Consider the following 14922-nt stretch of genomic DNA (forward strand, 5'->3'; position numbering starts at 1 on the left):
TTCTCTTTCTTTGTACCTAATAGTGGGGGATATTTTCAAAAGCTCTTTGTGCTTTTAGAAGTCTGGAATTTAGTAATTTGAAATGTTCTTCTTAGAGAGGATTCTGCTTTATAGGGTATCTTTCCTAGTTTCGTTGCTACCTTTTGGTGATGGCAACGTGAAAACGGGATGTTATCATACTTCCTACTTATTCTAATTAGTACTAAAAATAAGATTAAGGAATAAAAAGAGATATGTGTACTATACCTAAATGGATAGTTATCTATATGTATTTTTCTCGTTAAAATAGATAATTCATTACTATGAGGAAATTGAAGGGGATATATGTTCCCTATAGAACTTTAGTATGGGCTTAGGAGACGTCAAGGTTTGGGGACTTAGAGCGGAATTTGGGTTTTGGTCTAACTAGAGTGTAACATTGTTCTCATTTAACTTTTCACTCTTTGCGTGTTTTTTGATGTTTCTTATCAAGGCTTGAATCATGAGATGTAGTTTGAGAGAGAGTGTTTTGGTCAAAGGAGATTCATTTTCTGGGGAATCTGTTTTCGATTCAGAATGTCTGGTATAGTGAGGACAATTTGAGAGAAAGTGGTTTGGTCAAAGGAGATTCATTTTGTGGGGAATCTGTTTTCGATTCGGAATGTCTGGTATAATCAGGCCATATTGAAAAGATGCGATAAATCTTCTTTATTATTAAGACCTCTTGGGTGTAGACAATCTAGGTTAAAGATCCACCTGGATTCTGCTGTGAGGAGTCTTTTTTCATAATTCCCTCCTCTCCAATCCTTTTTGATCTTTTGTATCCCTAGAAAGGTAAGTTCTTTAGTATTACCTTTATGTTTATCTGTAAAGTGTTTGTATAAAGCTGTGTCTACATTTAATTTTTCGATCAGTAGCAGATGTTCTCGCATCCTATCCTTCAGGGTTCTGGAAGTTTGACCCACATATTGTAGGCCACATGAGCATTGAAGCATGTAGATAATGCCTTTGTCTTGGCATCTGATTAGATCCTTGATCTTGTGTGTTTCCTTGGTGTTGTGACAGATGAAGGATGCTGCTTTTATGCCGTGTTTACAAGACTTGCATGATATGCACGGGAAAAATCCTTTTATTTCTTTTCCAAACACATTTGTAACTCCAGGGGTCTTTTTCTTAGGTATACTCGGGGCTAGTTTATTTTTCAGGTTCTTGGTTTTTCTATAAATGAACCTAGGTTGAGTAGGGAGTTTTTCGCCTATTAGATCATTGTCTTTTAGTATACCCCAGTGTTTTTTGAATATTTTTTCAATGATATTTTTATTATCACTGTACTCTGTGATCATCGCTATGTCAAATGACTCTTCATTTGTTGTTGTTTTGGGTTTTTTATATTTTGTAAGTGTCGATCTGTCGATCATCCTGACTTCTTGAATTTTCTGATCCAACTCTGTCTCGTTATACCCTCTCTCAAGAAATTTACATTTTATCGTTGTTGCCTGTTCTTCCCATTTATCTGCAGTAGAACAGTTTTTCCTCATTCTCAACAATTGACTCTTTGGTATGTTATTTTTCCAATTGAAGTGATGGCAGCTGGTCATATGTATATAGTTGTTGCTGTCTACTTGTTTAAAGTGGGAAGTTACTTCGATTTTCAAGTCAAGGAAGATTATATCAGTCTGGCTGCTGGTATATGTAAAATGTAGATTGTTCTTGTTTCTATTCATAATTTCAAAGGTGAAGTCAAGATCCGATTGTGTCCCCTTCCAAACTATTAGTATATCGTCAATATAACGACGGTAGAGGACCAGGTCCGCGCTAGCTGGGCAAGATTCCCAAAAAATATGCTCCCATTTGCCCATATACAGGTTGGCATAGCTAGGCGCGAACCTGGTCCCCATTGCTGTTCCACAAATTTGTTGGTAATATTGTCCGTTATTGCAGAAATAGTTGTGTTGTAGTATATACTGAATACTATCCAGAATAAATTTCCTTTGTTCATCTACGACTTTGTTATCCTTTTTTAGGAAATATTCCACCCCTTCAAGTCCTTCTTGATGAGGAATACAGGTGTATAATGAGGTGACGTCACAAGTGGCTAAAATATAGCCTTCTTCCCATATTTTATCTTCCAGTAGATTTAAAACCTGGGTAGAGTCTTTCAAGTAAGAGGGAAGTTGTTGAACATATCTCTGTAAATTCAGGTCAACGTATTCAGATAGATTACTACTGAGTGATCCGATACCTGAAATAATTGGTCTTCCGGGGGGTTTTTGCAGTGATTTATGTATTTTGGGTAGATGATATATCACAGGAGTTATATGATGATTTATGTTGATGTAATTATATTCTTTCTCGGTAAGGATCCCTTTCTCTTTTGCCTTATCCAGTATGCTCAATAGTTCTCTCTTGTATGTTCCCAGCGGATTTGAGCGTAGTTTGCAATAGGTGTTTTGGTCGCTCAATATTCTTTCGTTTTCCGATTCATAGTCACTCCTGTTCATGATGACGATGCCTCCTCCCTTATCAGCTGGTTTAATGCTTAGGTCATAGTTATTTTCGAGTTCCTTAATTGTTTTCAACTGTTGAGTTGTTAGATTGTGTTTCCTTATTTTGAGTTTCCTCTGTTGGATATCTCTAATTTCTCGACATACTAAATTCTCAAATGTTTCTATAGCTACTCCTTTGCTCGCAATTGGATAAAAAGTTGATTTAGGTTTAAGTTTGATTTTGATGCCGAAAAGGCGTTTGATTCGATTAATTGGGAATATTTATTTAGTTCAGTATCAAAATTTGGACTTCAAAACCAAATTCTGTGTTTTATTCGTAATCTGTATAAGATCCCTATTTCCTATCTGCTGGTGAATGGCTCCCTTTCATCAAAAATTATAATGGGTAGAGGCACGAGACAGGGTTGCCCGCTATCGCCACTATTGTTTAATTTAGCTGTAGAGCCTCTTGCAATATGCCTTTGTCTTGGCATCTGATTAGATCCTTGATCTTGTGTGTTTCCTTGGTGTTGTGACAGATGAAGGATGCTGCTTTTATGCCGTGTTTACAAGACTTGCATGATATGCACGGGAAAAATCCTTTTATTTCTTTTCCAAACACATTTGTAACTCCAGGGGTCTTTTTCTTAGGTATACTCGGGGCTAGTTTATTTTTCAGGTTCTTGGTTTTTCTATAAATGAACCTAGGTTGAGTAGGGAGTTTTTCGCCTATTAGATCATCGTCTTTTAGTATACCCCAGTGTTTTTTGAATATTTTTTCAATGATATTTTTATTATCACTGTACTCTGTGATCATCGCTATGTCAAATGACTCTTCATTTGTTGTTGTTTTGGGTTTTTTATATTTTGTAAGTGTCGATCTGTCGATCATCCTGACTTCTTGAATTTTCTGATCCAACTCTGTCTCGTTATACCCTCTCTCAAGATATTTACATTTTATCGTTGTTGCCTATTCTTCCCATTTATCTGCAGTAGAACAGTTTTTCCTCATTCTCAACAATTGACTCTTTGGTATGTTATTTTTCCAATTGAAGTGATGGCAGCTGGTCATATGTATATAGTTGTTGCTGTCTACTTGTTTAAAGTGGGTTGAGGTTTCTAACTTCCCATTTTTTACTTCGATTTTCAAGTCAAGGAAGATTATATCAGTCTGGCTGCTGGTATATGTAAAATGTAGATTGTTCTTGTTTCTATTCATAATTTGAAAGGTGAAGTCAAGATCCGATTGTGTCCCCTTCCAAACTATTAGTATATCGTCAATATAACAATGGTAGAGGACCAGGTCCGCGCTAGCTGGGCAAGATTCCCAAAATATATGCTCCCATTTGCCCATATACAGGTTGGCATAGCTAGGCGCGAACCTGGTCCCCATTGCTGTTCCACAAATTTGTTGGTAATATTGTCCGTTATTGCAGAAATAGTTGTGTTGTAGTATATACTGAATACTATCCAGAATAAATTTCCTTTGTTCATCTACGACTTCGTTATCCTTTTTTAGGAAATATTCCACCCCTTCAAGTCCTTCTTGATGAGGAATACAGGTGTATAATGAGGTGACGTCACAAGTGGCTAAAATATAGCCTTCTTCCCATATTATATCTTCCAGTAGATTTAAAACCTGGGTAGAGTCTTTCAAGTAAGAGGGAAGTTGTTGAACATATCTCTGTAAATTCAGGTCAACGTATTCAGATAGATTACTACTGAGTGATCCGATACCTGAAATAATTGGTCTTCCGGGGGGTTTTTGCAGTGATTTATGTATTTTGGGTAGATGATATATCACAGGAGTTATAGGATGATTTATGTTGATGTAATTATATTCTTTCTCGGTAAGGATCCCTTTCTCTTTTGCCTTATCCAGTATGCTCAATAGTTCTCTCTTGTATGTTCCCAGCGGATTTGAGCGTAGTTTGCAATAGGTGTTTTGGTCGCTCAATATTCTTTCGTTTTCCGATTCATAGTCACTCCTGTTCATGATGACGATGCCTCCTCCCTTATCAGCTGGTTTAATGCTTAGGTCATAGTTATTTTCGAGTTCCTTAATTGTTTTCAACTGTTGAGTTGTTAGATTGTGTTTCCTTATTTTGAGTTTCCTCTGTTGGATATCTCTAATTTCTCGACATACTAAATTCTCAAATGTTTCTATAGCTACTCCTTTGCTCGCAATTGGATAAAAAGTTGATTTAGGTTTAAGTTCCGTATGTCTATAAGAGTCTGTATATTCTCTTGGTGTATAAGCCAATCTCTCAGTTGGAGACCTCGAAAAGAACCTTTTGAGTGTGAGTTTCCTCACAAATTCCTTGGTGTTAATAAATGTTTGAAATTTATCTAGACTCTTAGTAGGAGCAAAGGATAAACCGAACTTCAGGACTGAGTTCTCATCTTTCGTCAGGGTGTGTGAACTAAGATTAAAAATGCCGCTGTTATTTTTCGCATTTTTGTCTGGTTAATGTCCCTGGTTTGATTTCATGTTTGGTTTCTTGTTTAGTTTTATTCCTCCTCTTCTTCCTCGATGAGTCTTCTTTTTGATGCTTTTGGTTTTTCTGGTCCTAGGTTTTTTTGGGTCATCAGTAGCTTGTCTTTCTCTTTGCTGGGTAGATGTTCCAACCCTAAAAAAGAGGAGGATGAAGATAGGACCTCGATGTTTGGAGTAGTGGATGTTTGTGGATCAACTCTTGGTTCTGTTCTTTTAATGCAATGTTGAATCCTCCACTCTTCCTTTGTGTGTCCGTCGTCTAGTGTCTTCCCAGGGTGTTCTTCTCGAGCTGTCTTACGACCTCCTTTTATTTGGGGTATCTTGTATGCCTCCCTATGTGTATAGTTGGAGTGGTCTCTTCTTTTGTATTCTTCAAAATTAGTATTTTCTCTTTGTTGGTAAAAGGCAGGTTTCCATTCGTTTTGTCTGTTTCCTTGTGTCCTCCTATAGTAGTGTTGTCTCCTTTGTGGATAATATTCCCCTCTCCAGTGGGTTTGATTGTTGAAGTTATGATGTTTTGGTGTCCTATTGTCATAATGATCCCACCCATTGTTCCATTGGTTTGTCCTTCTATCTGGGGAGTAGTAGACTCTAGGCCTCGTATCTCTCCTTCTTTGGGGAGTGTAACCATAATCATTTCCCCTTCTTTCGGGAGTATAATTATCTCTAGGTCTTCTGTCTCTGTTATCATTGAGTTCCCTGTAGTTATTGTAGTCGTTGTATCGCCTCCGGTTTTGTCTATACCCGGGCTTTTGTCCACGATTTGGATAAGGTGATCTTCTATGGTCATTTGCTCGCATCTCATAATTATTATAATTAGATGTGTTGGACTGTTCCTGTTTATGGAGTCGTCTTTTATATTCTTGCTTGTTCTCTGAAACTTGTATCTCATCTCTATGTTTCAGTGTGTGTGCAGTTTTTGTAGTCAGGCTTTCGCTGTTGACTATCTCTGCCTCAGTGTTCTCAATTTTAGTAGTGGGTTCCTTTGTGTCGTCACTACTTTCTTTATTTTCTTTGTTTTCAAGCTCCCTCATAAGTTTTTTGGTTTTCTTTTGGATAACATCTTCTCTGGCTTTTTTGACTCTCTTAACCAAATTGTCTCTCTTATCTGTAAGGTCTTTGGACTCATGTCCGGAATGTTCTAAATTTAGCAAGATTGCTTAGTTTTCTTTAATCTCATAATCCATCTCCGTGGTGAGAGATTCTCTATATTCGATAATGAGCCTCATTAACTGCCTTGATGTGTTGATTAACACCATTTTCCATTTGTCAGAGATCGAATTTGACAAGGGGAAGGCACACTCTTTATGAGTAATTAATCCTTTTGGTATGATGTCCAATTCAAGACATTTTTTTAAAAAAGATATTTCCGCTTTAAATTTGACTTCTGAAATTAATAGTTTTTCTAAGTCTTTAAAAATGGACTGAATCTATAGTTTCCTCTTCCTCAACTTCAATACTTATTAATTTAGTGTGTTGGTTAACTTCTATAAGTACATCTTGTCTCAATGAATTAAATGAATCCATCTTATTTGAAATATTTTAAAATATCTAAAATTCCTAATTTAATTGGCTGCTAAGGACTTGCTAGGTTATGTCAGAGTCAAATTAGAAAAAATTGACCTCAGCGCCTAATATCAACCTATATGCCCGGGGAGGGGTATTCCTAGCTTTTACCCATTGAAAGAGAAGAAGAATGAGGTATAACCCCAGGCGCCTACCCTAAGGAGGCTAGGTGAATAAAACTGTAAAATAGAATCTAAACTTCAGTGTTGTCTAAAAATTGTGTTTTAATACATATGTTTAAAATCTTTGGAATGAATGTTTTACAAATTAAAACAAGTTTACATACAAAACTTCATGGATCCATGATGAATAACAAATAGAATAAAAGTAGAATAAAAAATAAAATAAAAACAATGAGATAATACTTGAGCAATAATATACAATAGCAGCGATGAAGAAATAAAAAACAGTTGCAGACAATTCTTGGTACAACTTCTCAAAATTGTTCAAAATTGAATTCAAGGTGAATAAATTATGGGGAGAAAAAAGTGAAAAATTGTAAAAAATCTGTGAGAAAAACTCCTCGAAATATAATCCAAAAAATATATATGATCCAAAAAAATGTGATCCAAAAAAATGTGTATAATAAAGGTGAAAGTCTGAAAAGGTGAAAGTCTAAAAAGTAGTCCTATTTAGTCCGGTGGCTGAAAATCCCAAATCACAGTGAAAATGGTGTATCCAAACTGTTACAAAATCAATGCAAATGATACAAACTTAGGTGCAGAAAATGTCACAATAGAAAATGATGTTTAAAAATAAAATGTGAGTGCTCCAATATTCCTCAAAATGCTTATCTTCAAACAAAAATCTTCAAATCAAATTAGGATGAGTGCATAAAAAGCGAAAAAAATGAAAAACAAAAACAATAACCTGTGGAGAGAGAAGAAAAAGAATATAGTGTAGATTGTCCTAAAAGTTCAGCAAACAATGAAATAAGGCTTACCAGTGCTGGTCAATGCGTTTCGGCCCGTGCTAGGCCTTTCTCAAGACTGGTTTTAGTTTACAAGTGGTAGCCTTATATAGGGTATTTGACCGGAAGTAGTTTGATGTTTACTTCCGGTTTGCCGAATTTAATTACTTTTTTGGCTAGATGTTCTTAGATTATATCTAGTTGTGTATAATTCTCTTGCCTTAGTTCAACACAATAATAGAATGCTTCCTCAGCTTAACCTATGTTGTTAAAAGCGGTTTTTTATTTACCCCTTCCTAATACCTCCGTGAGTTACGTGACGTCACTTCCGGTCTAGGTAATTTTACGATCAGTTTGTATAGATCGTATGCTCGAATTGGGTAATATATGTTATAATGGAAGTGGGGTGTATATATTTTTCTTCGTTCCTTACCATTTTGGGTTTCTTTAGGCTGCTGAAATTAGGTCCGTGATCGGACCGACCTGATTGGTCATGACGTCACGGCCTCGGGTTGGCGCCTTTGATTGGCTCTAAGAGGTGGGTTTGCCTAATCCTGCCTTGCTATTGGTGTATTTGTGGGCTATGTTAATGGCCCTGATTAGAGGCGTGTGAATGTTTTATCGTTCTGGTTGGATATAAGGATTATATTAATCCTAATGAGATGGTGTTATCTAATATTAATCTTCTAGGAATTTCTCTTGGGGATTTCTTTATTTGGACGATCTTCAAATAGAGGTCTCAATTTTAGGATGTCAGATATAACTATCGAATCTGTTTGTTCACAATAAATTTGTTTGTTCCCAACAAATTTTGAGGATGTCGATAATAATAGATTTTTAACATATTCTTAATATATTTTTTAAAAATTGTTTAAAAATTGTGGAGGGAACATTTCTTGTTCCAATAGGTGGTATGTCACTTTATTGAAAATCTTCGTCAATGGAAAAGGGAACTTTTTTGGGAAAAAACGGAACTATTTCTGTATATATAACATGGGAGGTAGAATTTAGTTTTAAACGTAACCAATTGAGTGACAGGGGGAGGGGAGTTAGACCCTATATTCTCTTTCTTTGTACCTAATAGTGGGGGATATTTTCAAAAGCTCTTTGTGCTTTTAGAAGTCTGGAATTTAGTAATTTGAAATGTTCTTCTTAGAGAGGATTCTGCTTTATAGGGTATCTTTCCTAGTTTCGTTGCTACCTTTTGGTGATGGCAACGTGAAAACGGGATGTTATCATACTTCCTACTTATTCTAATTAGTACTAAAAATAAGATTAAGGAATAAAAAGAGATATGTGTACTATACCTAAATGGATAGTTATCTATATGTATTTTTCTCGTTAAAATAGATAATTCATTACTATGAGGAAATTGAAGGGGATATATGTTCCCTATAGAACTTTAGTATGGGCTTAGGAGACGTCAAGGTTTGGGGACTTAGAGCGGAATTTGGGTTTTGGTCTAACTAGAGTGTAACATTGTTCTCATTTAACTTTTCACTCTTTGCGTGTTTTTTGATGTTTCTTATCAAGGCTTGAATCATGAGATGTAGTTTGAGAGAGAGTGTTTTGGTCAAAGGAGATTCATTTTCTGGGGAATCTGTTTTCGATTCAGAATGTCTGGTATAGTGAGGACAATTTGAGAGAAAGTGGTTTGGTCAAAGGAGATTCATTTTGTGGGGAATCTGTTTTCGATTCGGAATGTCTGGTATAATCAGGCCATATTGAAAAGATGCGATAAATCTTCTTTATTATTAAGAGCTCTTGGGTGTAGACAATCTAGGTTAAAGATCCACCTGAATTCTGCTGTGAGGAGTCTTTTTTCATAATTCCCTCCTCTCCAATCCTTTTTGATCTTTTGTATCCCTAGAAAGGTAAGTTCTTTAGTATTACCTTTATGTTTATCTGTAAAGTGTTTGTATAAAGCTGTGTCTACATTTAATTTTTCGATCAGTAGCAGATGTTCTCGCATCCTATCCTTCAGGGTTCTGGAAGTTTGACCCACATATTGTAGGCCACATGAGCATTGAAGCATGTAGATAATGCCTTTGTCTTGGCATCTGATTAGATCCTTGATCTTGTGTGTTTCCTTGGTGTTGTGACAGATGAAGGATGCTGCTTTTATGCCGTGTTTACAAGACTTGCATGATATGCACGGGAAAAATCCTTTTATTTCTTTTCCAAACACATTTGTAACTCCAGGGGTCTTTTTCTTAGGTATACTCGGGGCTAGTTTATTTTTCAGGTTCTTGGTTTTTCTATAAATGAACCTAGGTTGAGTAGGGAGTTTTTCGCCTATTAGATCATCGTCTTTTAGTATACCCCAGTGTTTTTTGAATATTTTTTCAATGATATTTTTATTATCACTGTACTCTGTGATCATCGCTATGTCAAATGACTCTTCATTTGTTGTTGTTTTGGGTTTTTTATATTTTGTAAGTGTCGATCTGTCGATCATCCTGACTTCTTGAATTTTCTGATCCAACTCTGTCTCGTTATACCCTCTCTCAAGAAATTTACATTTTATCGTTGTTGCCTGTTCTTCCCATTTATCTGCAGTAGAACAGTTTTTCCTCATTCTCAACAATTGACTCTTTGGTATGTTATTTTTCCAATTGAAGTGATGGCAGCTGGTCATATGTATATAGTTGTTGCTGTCTACTTGTTTAAAGTGGGTTGAGGTTTCTAACTTCCCATTTTTTACTTCGATTTTCAAGTCAAGGAAGATTATATCAGTCTGGCTGCTGGTATATGTAAAATGTAGATTGTTCTTGTTTCTATTCATAATTTCAAAGGTGAAGTCAAGATTCGATTGTGTCCCCTTCCAAACTATTAGTATATCGTCAATATAACGACGGTAGAGGACCAGGTCCGCGCTAGCTGGGCAAGATTCCCAAAAAATATGCTCCCATTTGCCCATATACAGGTTGGCATAGCTAGGCGCGAACCTGGTCCCCATTGCTGTTCCACAAATTTGTTGGTAATATTGTCCGTTATTGCAGAAATAGTTGTGTTGTAGTATATACTGAATACTATCCAGAATAAATTTCCTTTGTTCATCTACGACTTCATTATCCTTTTTTAGGAAATATTCCACCCCTTCAAGTCCTTCTTGATGAGGAATACAGGTGTATAATGAGGTGACGTCACAAGTGGCTAAAATATAGCCTTCTTCCCATATTATATCTTCCAGTAGATTTAAAACCTGGGTAGAGTCTTTCAAGTAAGAGGGAAGTTGTTGAACATATCTCTGTAAATTCAGGTCAACGTATTCAGATAGATTACTACTGAGTGATCCGATACCTGAAATAATTGGTCTTCCGGGGGTTTTTTGCAGTGATTTATGTATTTTGGGTAGATGATATATCACAGGAGTTATATGATGATTTATGTTGATGTAATTATATTCTTTCTCGGTAAGGATCCCTTTCTCTTTTGCCTTATCCAGTATGCTCAATAGTTCTCTCTTGTATGTTCCCAGCGGATTTGAGCGTAGTTTGCAATAGGTGTTTTGGTCGCTCAATATTCTTTCGTTTTCCGATTCATAGTCACTCCTGTTCATGATGACGATGCCTCCTCCCTTATCAGCTGGTTTAATGCTTAGGTCATAGTTATTTTCGAGTTCCTTAATTGTTTTCAACTGTTGAGTTGTTAGATTGTGTTTCCTTATTTTGAGTTTCCTCTGTTGGATATCTCTAATTTCTCGACATACTAAATTCTCAAATGTTTCTATAGCTACTCCTTTGCTCGCAATTGGATAAAAAGTTGATTTAGGTTTAAGTTTGATTTTGATGCCGAAAAGGCGTTTGATTCGATTAATTGGGAATATTTATTTAGTTCAGTATCAAAATTTGGACTTCAAAACCAATTTCTGTGTTTTATTCGTAATCTGTATAAGAACCCTATTTCCTATCTGCTGGTGAATGGCTCCCTTTCATCAAAAATTATAATGGGTAGAGGCACGAGACAGGGTTGCCCGCTATCGCCACTATTGTTTAATTTAGCTGTAGAGCCTCTTGCAATATGGCTTAGGGATATAATATCAGGAATAAAGTAAGGTACGAGTAAATTAAAAATATTACTGTACGCTGATGATTTATTGATTTTTCTTCAGAACACTATAATAGTAGACACTTTACAGTTTTTTGCATCATTTTCCGGGTATAATATTAATTGTAATAAGAGTGAAATTATGTGGTTAAATAAAACTAATACTAGTCTGCAACAGATCCCGTTTAGAACCACTGAAACCCTTAATTACTTAGGCATTAAACTCAGCGCCAATCCTAATAAGTGGTACACAGAAAACTTTTGTCCTTTGATTCAAAAAATTAGTGCGGATTTAAAGTTATGGGTATCTTTGCCCCTGTCAATTTCAGCCCGAGTAAATCTAATTAAGACTATTGTCTTCCCTAGACTATTATATTTACTCCAAAATCTACCTCTTTTTATTAAGACTTATGATCGACGGAGAATTAACTCTGCCTTTTCTAATTTTATATGGAAAGACAAGAAACCAAGAATAGCGTTAAAAAAGATGATGCAACCCTATAAAATGGCAGGTCTTGCCTTACCAGATATTCACCTCTATAATATTGCCTTTTTAGCTAAAATAGCAATTGAGTGGTTGATAGATATAAATAAGGTCTCATCAAATGATATCGAGAGTTTTTTTGTATATCCTTTTTCTTTGAAAGCGATTTTACATTGCCCTTTGAAAGTACTCCCGAGGAATATAGATTGCTTAACATCCATTAAGAATATCATCATAGCTTGGTATAAAGTGTGTAGCATACTAGATATGGATCCATATTATTCAGATTTTCTTCCTATAAGGGGTAATCCTAGTTTTACACCAGGAATCAATCAAGATATCTTTAGAAAATGGGCAGACAAAGGAGTGAAGTATATTAGCCAGGTATTAACGAATGATTGGTGTGTTGTCTCCTTCGAAACCCTAGTATCACAATTTGAATTACCTAGAACTAGTTTTTTTGGTTATTTGCAAGTTAGACATTTTATAGAAGATATGAGAAGGGATAGGAATCAGTTTAAGGAATGGACAGAAATTAAAGGTTATATACATCAATATATGGTAGGCTCTACATCTATCTCTTTGTTATATGATATTCTACTTGCTAAGCAAAGCCTTATTCCCTTGAATAAAATATATGATAACTGGAAATATAATTTTCCTAATTTAGAGTTATCAAGAATGAATACAAGTCTTCTGACTACAAGGAAGTTAGCTATACCTATGAGCTGGAAAGAATCCCATTATAAACTTATTAATAATTTTTATCTAAACCCAGCCCGATTGACGAAAATGTACCCAGCACAAATTGCTAGCTGTCCGCGTTGTAATTTTTCGAAAGCGGGCATATGTCATATGTTTTACCTCTGTCCTAAAATGAAGCAAGTGTGGGAGAAGTTAGTTTATTGGATAAATAAACTTTATAATTCAAATATATTTATAGACATGGAAACAGTTATGTTTTTAAAAAGGTATACATCGGATCTAGGATTACAAGTTAAAACTTTAAATACACTTATACTACTGGTAAGACATTTGGTCGTAAAAAACTGGAAATCTATAGTTGCACCCTCATTGGCCAGGATAATAAAGGAAATTCAAAACCATATTGTATTTGAATCATTCCACATGAAGAATGTTAAGGAGCATAAAGTAAAAAGATTTATATTAGGATGGTTACCTATAATTAAAACATATACATTACAGATTCAGAAACAAATTTTGTATCCCTTTTTAAGTTCTGAGACGTTTGCAGAACTAGTTATGTTAGACATATTTCCAGCGAATTGGTATTCTTCAAGTAGAGAAATTTAGCTCTCCAAGTCACGAAGTACTAGTAAGATAGGGTTTTTTTTTTTTTTTCTTTTGAAATATTAGGAATAGTAGTGTTCTTTTTCTGGAGACTCGTGGCGAGAGGAGTCTTATTTCAGTTAAGATCACGAGAGGATAGATTTGGACGAGGGGATGAAGGGGGGGTTTTGCTTTTTTTTTTTTTTCCTCTTTCTTTTCTCTTTTCTTTTTTTATGTCGATTTTGTTTTATATAATTGGAAAATTTGAGGAACACATTTGGGTTAACAGAAAAAATATATATAATACAGGGAAAATGTGAGACAAATTTGAAAACAAAATGATGTTTAAATTTTTTTGGATGTTTATATATGTTTTGTCCTAATGGAAAACAATAGGCAATGTATGCCTTAAAATGACCAAGTCTCTGAGCCATGATTGTATTATTATAAATGTGTCTCATTCAATAAAGAAATATTAAAAAAATGTTTTTTTGAGATTGTTGTGTCTACAGTTAGAAAGCTAGTTTTCTTTTGGATTGTGATAATTTATATATATATATATATATATATATATATATATATATATATATATATATATATAATATCTTTTTAATTTTACACTAATTCCTTAATTTTGTGAATATCTAGCTAGTTGAGACTGTTATCCACTGAAAGTTCTTTTTATGGAAAAAAAAATTCATAGATAAATAAGAAAAGCAAAGGCTCTGTTTTTGATTAAACAAAGTGAGGATGTTAAAAAGAATCCGGGTAGTAAAGGGGTTAAATGCTGTGGGGGGTTTTATATGGATGAAAAAACATGGTTCTGTAAGTTCTGAAGGTTGTTTCTGTACAGATGTTATCTATCTCATTAGAAAAGAAAATCTATACAATAGGGTTACACTAAACAGTCTATTAAGATTATTATAATCTAATTGTTAATTTAATATACAAGCATACTTGCATAAAATTGAAGATACACAAATGTAGCTTGTCCAATATCTTAAGTCTTGCCAGACTATATGACAAAAGAGACCACGTTTCAAGGTTCCACCTCTTCATAAGGTCGTGGACTAAGTTAACTTTGTTAGCTGAGTTTAGATAAACCCCAGAACTGTGACTAATGGTTCACAGAGCCAATAGTAATCAATCTCCCATAAACAACATGAAATATATACTAATAGATGACATAACCAAATACTAATAAAATGATCAGAAAGATCATAAAAATTCAATAAACAGAATGACACCAAAATTGACATATGTTTTAGCCAATCATATAATACCACACATAAATGTTCTATTTGTATCAAACAATTAAATTAGCCCAGATATAGTTAAGCTATGGGCTCCTAGGAAAGCCCAATATACATCTAATAAGGTATATGACACCCCTAAAATAATTACTTTTTTAAGTAGTGCAGTACCTAAGTTCTCCAACAAGGGAACCAATTCTATAATTGAACACTTAGTGACCAATAAAAATGCTTTATTCATAATGAATGTTACAAGTGAGCAGTCAAAAATTGAATTACTACCCTGGGTATTTGAAGGTAAATATAACAAATTCTTTGCTTCACTAAAGGATATGAATATTCATTCCTGGAATGAGACAAAACGACAGTGCAGAAAGGAATTTGGGCAATATCGCACTAAAACTGCA

This window comes from Bombina bombina, chromosome 6 (genome assembly GCF_027579735.1).
Source record: "Bombina bombina isolate aBomBom1 chromosome 6, aBomBom1.pri, whole genome shotgun sequence".
In the NCBI taxonomy this organism is placed as follows: domain Eukaryota; kingdom Metazoa; phylum Chordata; class Amphibia; order Anura; family Bombinatoridae; genus Bombina; species Bombina bombina.